We start from the raw sequence: 6,862 nt of genomic DNA, 5'->3' as shown, positions 1-6,862 counted from the left end.
TGCCCTGTATGTCCTCCATGACCTGTGGGTAATGTACTTTCCTATTTCATTTACCCTAATGGTCTTTTGTTGAACCATGGCTCACTATCTGACACTTCGAGGGTCTATTTAACAAATATTAATTCAACAAAGTCACAACAAATTATAATTACATTAATCAATTACTTTGATATCTTAATTTAAGCAATCAATATACCTAATTATTTTTCCAGTCCCATTCAGCTATGTATTTTTACGTATACTATCTAAAATATGAATTCTTTTAGTATTGAATAATTAAAAACTAAAAAAAATATATTAAACAAAAATAAGCAACAAAAAGAAACCAACCAATTTATAAACAAAAGAAATCCATTGGATTAAAAGTTAGTGGTCTATGGTCATGCCACCCTGAACAAGCCCAATCCCATCTGATCTTGGAAGCTAAGCAGTGTTGGGCCTGGTTAGTACTTAGATGGGAGACCACCTAAGACCAGATGTTGTAGGCATAAAAAACATTTTTCTTTAAAGGAAAAAAAGAGTTAGGGGTTTTAGTCCTCATCCTAGCTCTTACATGAACTAACTACTGGACTTTAAGCAAGTCAAGATAATACCCTTGGCTTGAGCTTTCTCGTGTTCCTATTCAAAATGTTGCATAAAATACATTAGGTTATTTATAAAATTTGCCTTTTTATTTTATCTTGTCATGGGCAATTAATAACAATAATAAAAATAACTACTACAAAATAATCCTCCTAATTTTAAATTGATGATATACAGTACATACAGTTATTGCAAATGTATAGTCTATTTCTAAAATCAAGAGAGCAAACTTGAGAAAGGAGTTGAACTACAGGCCAGATGAGGGAGCAAGCACATAAGAGATATCAATGTTGATTACCTACATACAGTATGTATCACACAGCTTTGCTTGGCCATTTTTATCTTTAACATTTCCCATCATACTTTTAATGGCCAGCCTGCAACCAACTTAGGACCTTAATGTAGATTTAGGAAGGCACTGATTTTGGACAATTCCCCCAGGGTCATCCTAAATTTACTTTTTTTTTTTTTTTTTGTCTTTTGCAGAGAGAACATTATGCAGGTGGTTTGAAGAATGAAGTAGTGTGTGCAGATTAGAACAACTCTTTTAAGACCTTATAAGACCCCAAATTCAAAGCTGTATTTTCTTTTATTTCTAAACTTCAGAAACATTTTGGGGGTACTCTGCTCTTAGAAAATAATATTTATTGAGTGTTACAATTTATTCTATAAATTCAGTATATTTGGTAAAGTGTTCTGAAATGACAGAGTCAGATTTCTATCCTAAAAGGTAATTCGAAATATAAGTAGAAAAAAAGAAATAAAGAAAGAAAAGATTAGTATAGTGGGGCCAAACTCATATTGTTGGGATTTGTTGTTAAATATAATTTGTATGCTCACTATTGTCCAGAATGACCTTGTTTTCCTTGGACAATCTGCTTACACAGAAATTGAGATATCTAGATAGCCCCCAACGATCACAACAGAACCAATATAATACCAAGAGAAAAATATCAAGTTTAAGCCTATAATTTTCAAAATATTAAATATTTCATTTAAAAGATGAACAAAGGTAGAAATGTTCAACCTAATTCTGAATTGAGTCTTAATAACCCTAAAATCACTTACAAACTTTTTTATATTTTAAATTTTTCTAAGGTTTTATAAATTGTAATTATTGCAACCTATACAAACTGTTAAAATTAAAAAATTAAATATTCTTATGGTCAAGGTACTTGAGGTAAAAAAAATTCTTTGAAATTACAAAGTTTATATTTTATTTGATGAACTATTAATTTATTTTTAAATTTCCTAACATTTTAATATAAAATTTGCTCAAAAACTAATGCTCCAATGAGAAAATAATTAATATGACATTTTGAAAGACAACTAATTAAATATTAATTAATAATGAATATTAACTAAACTCCTACTAATCCTTACCTACTTTTAACCGTAAGCTTTAGCTAGTGGAGGGCATGGCATGAATGAGATAAACCTGTTCATTCTTTAAAGCATTTAACTTATTTACCAAAAAAATGCTATTGTTTTCCAGACAAAATTATTCAAAATCATATTTTTTGAAATACGGTTAGCAATAAAATTAATTATGAACCGATGTGGGATAGAAATGCAGACAATATGTGACAACACAAATCCTTGTAAATAAAAATATACTTTGAGACATTCATGCACTCTCTCTCTAAATTCCATAAAGACAGCTAACATTTCTGTATTTTCAACATCCTCAACTATTTCAGGTTTAATATTTCACTGACTGATTAGATAAACACTTTTTAAAATGTAAGGGTTTTGTGTGTGTGTGTGTGTGTTATTCAATGAACATGACAGTGAAAGATTAGAACTGAGGAACAACATCTTCCTGATCTGAAACAATGATGCTCACTCTAGTGATGAAAATTTGAAGTTACTTGAACTTAGAAAAACCACATTTTACCACAAAAATTCATAAAGCAGAGATAACATGCATGCTTTCAATCAAGCTTTCCAACATTTTCTGTAATTTGAGTAAACACAGGTCTAAGATGTGCCCATAAATATAAAATTTAATTTCATTATATACTGCACAATTAACTTGAGTGTTCATGTGATCTCCTGCTCAGGAATTTCTGGTTAGCTCATTTGAGAGCTTTTGACCTATGAAACTTATTAAAGAAAAATTGGATCATGTGGTATAAAGTAGCAGATTTAATTAATGTTCTTATGACAATCATTGGCTTAATCACGTTTATAATTTAACTTTAAAAAGTCTTGTGTAAGCTTTCATCAAGGTTTTTAGAGTTGCAACACAGAGATAGCCATTCATGCAATGTTTGATTAGTAATCTTCAACAAGGTCATTTTTTTCTTATATTTTTTCTTTCCATATTTCCATTAGACATTTGGGATTTCTTCCAAGAACAAAAGGCAAAAACCACTATAAAGGTAATGAGAAATAAATGTATTGTTTATTATTGCAGCCTTGTTTAATGTCAGCTAAATTTATTCATAATTAATAAGTGAATAAATAAACAAAACTACACATATAACTAAATAGATATTTAACTAATCAAAAAACTAAATAACAAAGATATTTTAATACCATGCATCAAATAAATACTAAGTAGACATTCTGTTAGATACTTCATATACATTATGTTTGACCCTCACAGCAACTCTACAAGGTTAATGAGAAATTTCTCATTACAATAAGAAAATTGCTTGAGCAGTTAACAGAAACTTGTTTGATCCCACACAGCTAATATGGAGGAGAGGTCCGATTAAATCCAAGTTTTTTGTCCTAAATAGAACAACTATGTGGATGTCAAGGACCTTATCATCTGGCACATCTGAAAATTTCCAGGAGCCAGTAAGTACTTTTTCCTACTAAAATTCCTAATCAATGTGTTGACTTAAGACAATATACATTTTGTTGCCTCACCTGCAGTTCTATGATTATCATCATATTAAGTCTACGTATTTAATTTTTACTTATGCTTTTAACAACATTAACCAATATAGAAAATAAACCAACAAAACAAAATCCCCTCAAAATTAGATTGGAATAAATCTGTATAATTAAACAATCAAAGTCATTTGAAGTTTTCAGAAGAAGGCAGTCCACCATAGCAATGTAGCAAAATGTATGGAAAGCAGGTTTTCTCTGGTTGAAGTATCAGTGTTATTTTTTCAAATTTTTTGTTGATGCTTTAATCACATCATAGAAAAGTATGTCTCAAAAAAATTAATAATGCATTTGTCAAACAATGAATATATTATACACCAGGTGGTCACTGTTCTAGGCAGTGCTAATTTATCAGTGACCACGTAAAGAAAAATCTTTGCTCTTAAGTAACATAAAATATAATAAATTAGAAAACTAATAAGAAGCAAAATCAATGTTTATGAAGTAGTAAATGCAAAGAAACAAAATAACATGAGAAAGGAAAATAGGAATGCTCAATCACAAGAGAAAAACAAGGTACCTAAAGAAGCCTTCATCGATGAGGTGACATTTGAGTGACAACATGAAAGAAGTATGCAAATGACTCATCCTAATATCTGAGAAATTATACGCAAGAAAAATAGCAAGTGCAAAGTCCCTGAGGTGGATTTACCCAGCTTGCTTACAGGCCAGCAAGTAGGCCACTATGGCTTGATCTGAATGAGGAGGAGAGAGAATAATGAAAGATGAAGCCAAAGAGGTAATATGAGCTTAGAAGACATACTTGCTTACAGACCATTTTAAAGATACTTGCTTTTACTCTTAGAGAGTTTGGAAGCCATTGGAGGGCTTTTATTCTTAGAGAGATTGGAAGTCATCCGAGGGTTTTGAGATAAGAAATCTCAGAATCTGACATATTTTAAAAACTCAGTTTGGCTTCATAGACTTCAGGTATGGTAAATAAAAGTAATGTAGAAGTCACTTGGACTAGAATGGTTGCAGGAGGGGGAAAAAAATGAGTGTCATGACTTTAAAACTGAACTGAAAAAAATACTTCCAGCAACAGTTGTCTTAAATGCTGTTGATGAGTAATAAAAAAGGACAGAGTATTGACTATTAGGTATATCATCAGACAGATCAACTATGACCTTTCTGAGAGCAAAAGGACATGTAGAGTCATTATTTAGAGAAGTCAAATGAGTAGTTTAAAAATCACACAATTAGCCACTGCTTTTTTGTACATTATGTTTCATTAAAATTTTTAAGAATTAGGTTTTTCATTAAAATTATCTCAAAGCAATTTCTAAAACTATAATTTTATAGCATATTTCATATCAAAATAGCTCAGAAATATGGTTTTTATCACCTATATTGGCTCATATATTTTAGGTTTCTGAAAATAAATTTTCAAACTTGATTTTTCATAAAATATTCATAACTTTTCTTTTTCATTTAAATTATCTCAACTATGGCACTGTTTTAAAATATAAAATTTGTAGCTGATTTTTATTCAAAAATAGCTCAGAAAATTGACTCAGGCCATAAAAGCCTTGGTTGATGCCTTCTTTTTCATGTTGATCTTGGAACTCAGGCACGATTTGTATTTTCATTGATTGTCAAGCATGTAGTCATTCAATATACATTAGAGGTTTTGTCATTGGGATATTTAAAGGCACTGGCAAACTGACAATCTAGTATGGCGGAATTTGGACTTGATAAAAATTAAGGTAAATTAGTGTACCTATTGATAGTATCATTATTAGTTGTCTTCTCAGAGTAAGATATGTCAGAGTAGTTAGTATAGTTAAAGAGTATCACCTTTATGATATAAAGAGGCTGGCTAATAAACAATAGCCAGGCCAGGTTCAATGTGAAAAGATTGAAATAAAGTGGGCTAGAAAAAAGAGGAGCATCCCTCAAATTGAAAAAAAAAAAAAATTCTCATTTATCTCATCACTAAAGAGGATGCCCAAAAACCTGCGAGACTCATTAATTTTGATGGAATCACATTCCCTACTTAAGAGAAAGGCTGGTCCCCTATTATTCATTAGAATTTAATTTTTAATGGTGCACTAAGCAAAAATTAGCATTAAGGGACTTATAAGTGTTGATGGTCTAAGCTACATCCCAGCCCCTCAGATTAATTTAGAGAGCATGTAGACTTGAGTCACTAACAGCACCAGAATGCTGCTTAGGGAGACTTATGGGGTTTGGGATGTAAATGCTGCTTTACAAATTACTCCAGAGACAATTGCTACCTGTTATTGAGTTGTGGTTTGAAAGAGTTTCATTATGAAAAGACATCAAATAATCTTAAAAACTAGGAACAGTTTGTCACATCTTGAGTACTACAGAGAAATTTTTGAATAAAGAAACTTAACAGAGGCCATTGATGGAATGGTAATAGCATGTTTAATAGCATACAAGTATTAATAGTAGCTCCATTCATAATTACCCCAAATTGAGAATAATCCAGATGTCCTTAAAAGTTGAATGGAAAAACAAACAGAAGAATATCCCTACTATGGAATACTTCTCAGCAATAGAAAAGAACAAAATATTCTCACAAGGAACAACTTGGGTCAATTTCAGAGATACTATGCTGAGTGAGAGAAGCCAGTTTCAAAAGGTTACATATATATGATTCCATTAATATGGTATTCCGGGAAAGACAAAAACCATAATGTTAGTTGCCAGGGGTAGGAATGGGAGTAGGTATGTCAAGAAGGAGCAGCATGAGGCAATTTTCGGGGATAATACAACATTCTGTATCCTGAGAGTGGTAGTGGTTACATAAATCTATACTTACATTAAAACCCATAGAGGTATACATCAAAAAAGATTCCGTTTTAATTCATATTTATATAAAAATAATATTGATCCCAGTGGTTTTCAGGGCATTATGTGTCTTATTATTTTGTATAAAATACTGCAGAAATGCTTTAAAGTAATTAAAAGATGCCCGAGAAGTCTGTTGCAAGGAGATATTACCTGAGATCAGAAAGTGAACTAGTTAGAAAATAATTAGTTAGCAAGCCTTCTCTCTTCCAGAATTCCCAAGTAAATGGAATGACTGCTCAGATTACCTTGTAAACATGTCACCAAACAAGTATCTTGGAGCACACATAAATATTTACCAGTAGAAAAATAATAGGGAATCTTTTTCATAAAATGTCACTGGCAGGATTCATCTGAAATTTATTGACTAGTGAGGAATGTTGGCTAGAGACTTTCATGCAAGTAGATTATTTAGTAAGATAATGACAGAGGGATGTTCCATAACTAAAATATCTCTTTCTGTGAAGACAATATTCTGCATGTATTGCTTAAATATTGCATGTTCAATCTGATCCAAAATGCATTCTAATGAATCTTTAGGTGCTTTGTTAATAGTCTT

At 31.2% G+C, this 6,862-nt stretch overlaps 1 pseudogene; it reads left to right on the top strand.

Moving 5' to 3' along the window:
- Positions 1 to 372: 372 nt before the first annotated feature.
- LOC118607629 lies at positions 373 to 488 on the top strand (annotated as a pseudogene).
- The last annotated feature ends 6,374 nt before the right edge of the window (positions 489 to 6,862 follow it).

This window comes from Rousettus aegyptiacus, unplaced genomic scaffold, assembly GCF_014176215.1.
Source record: "Rousettus aegyptiacus isolate mRouAeg1 unplaced genomic scaffold, mRouAeg1.p scaffold_m13_p_8, whole genome shotgun sequence".
Lineage (NCBI taxonomy): Eukaryota > Metazoa > Chordata > Mammalia > Chiroptera > Pteropodidae > Rousettus > Rousettus aegyptiacus.
The sequence above is the reverse complement of the archived record's forward strand: the minus strand, read 5'-3'. Positions and strand labels throughout refer to the sequence as shown.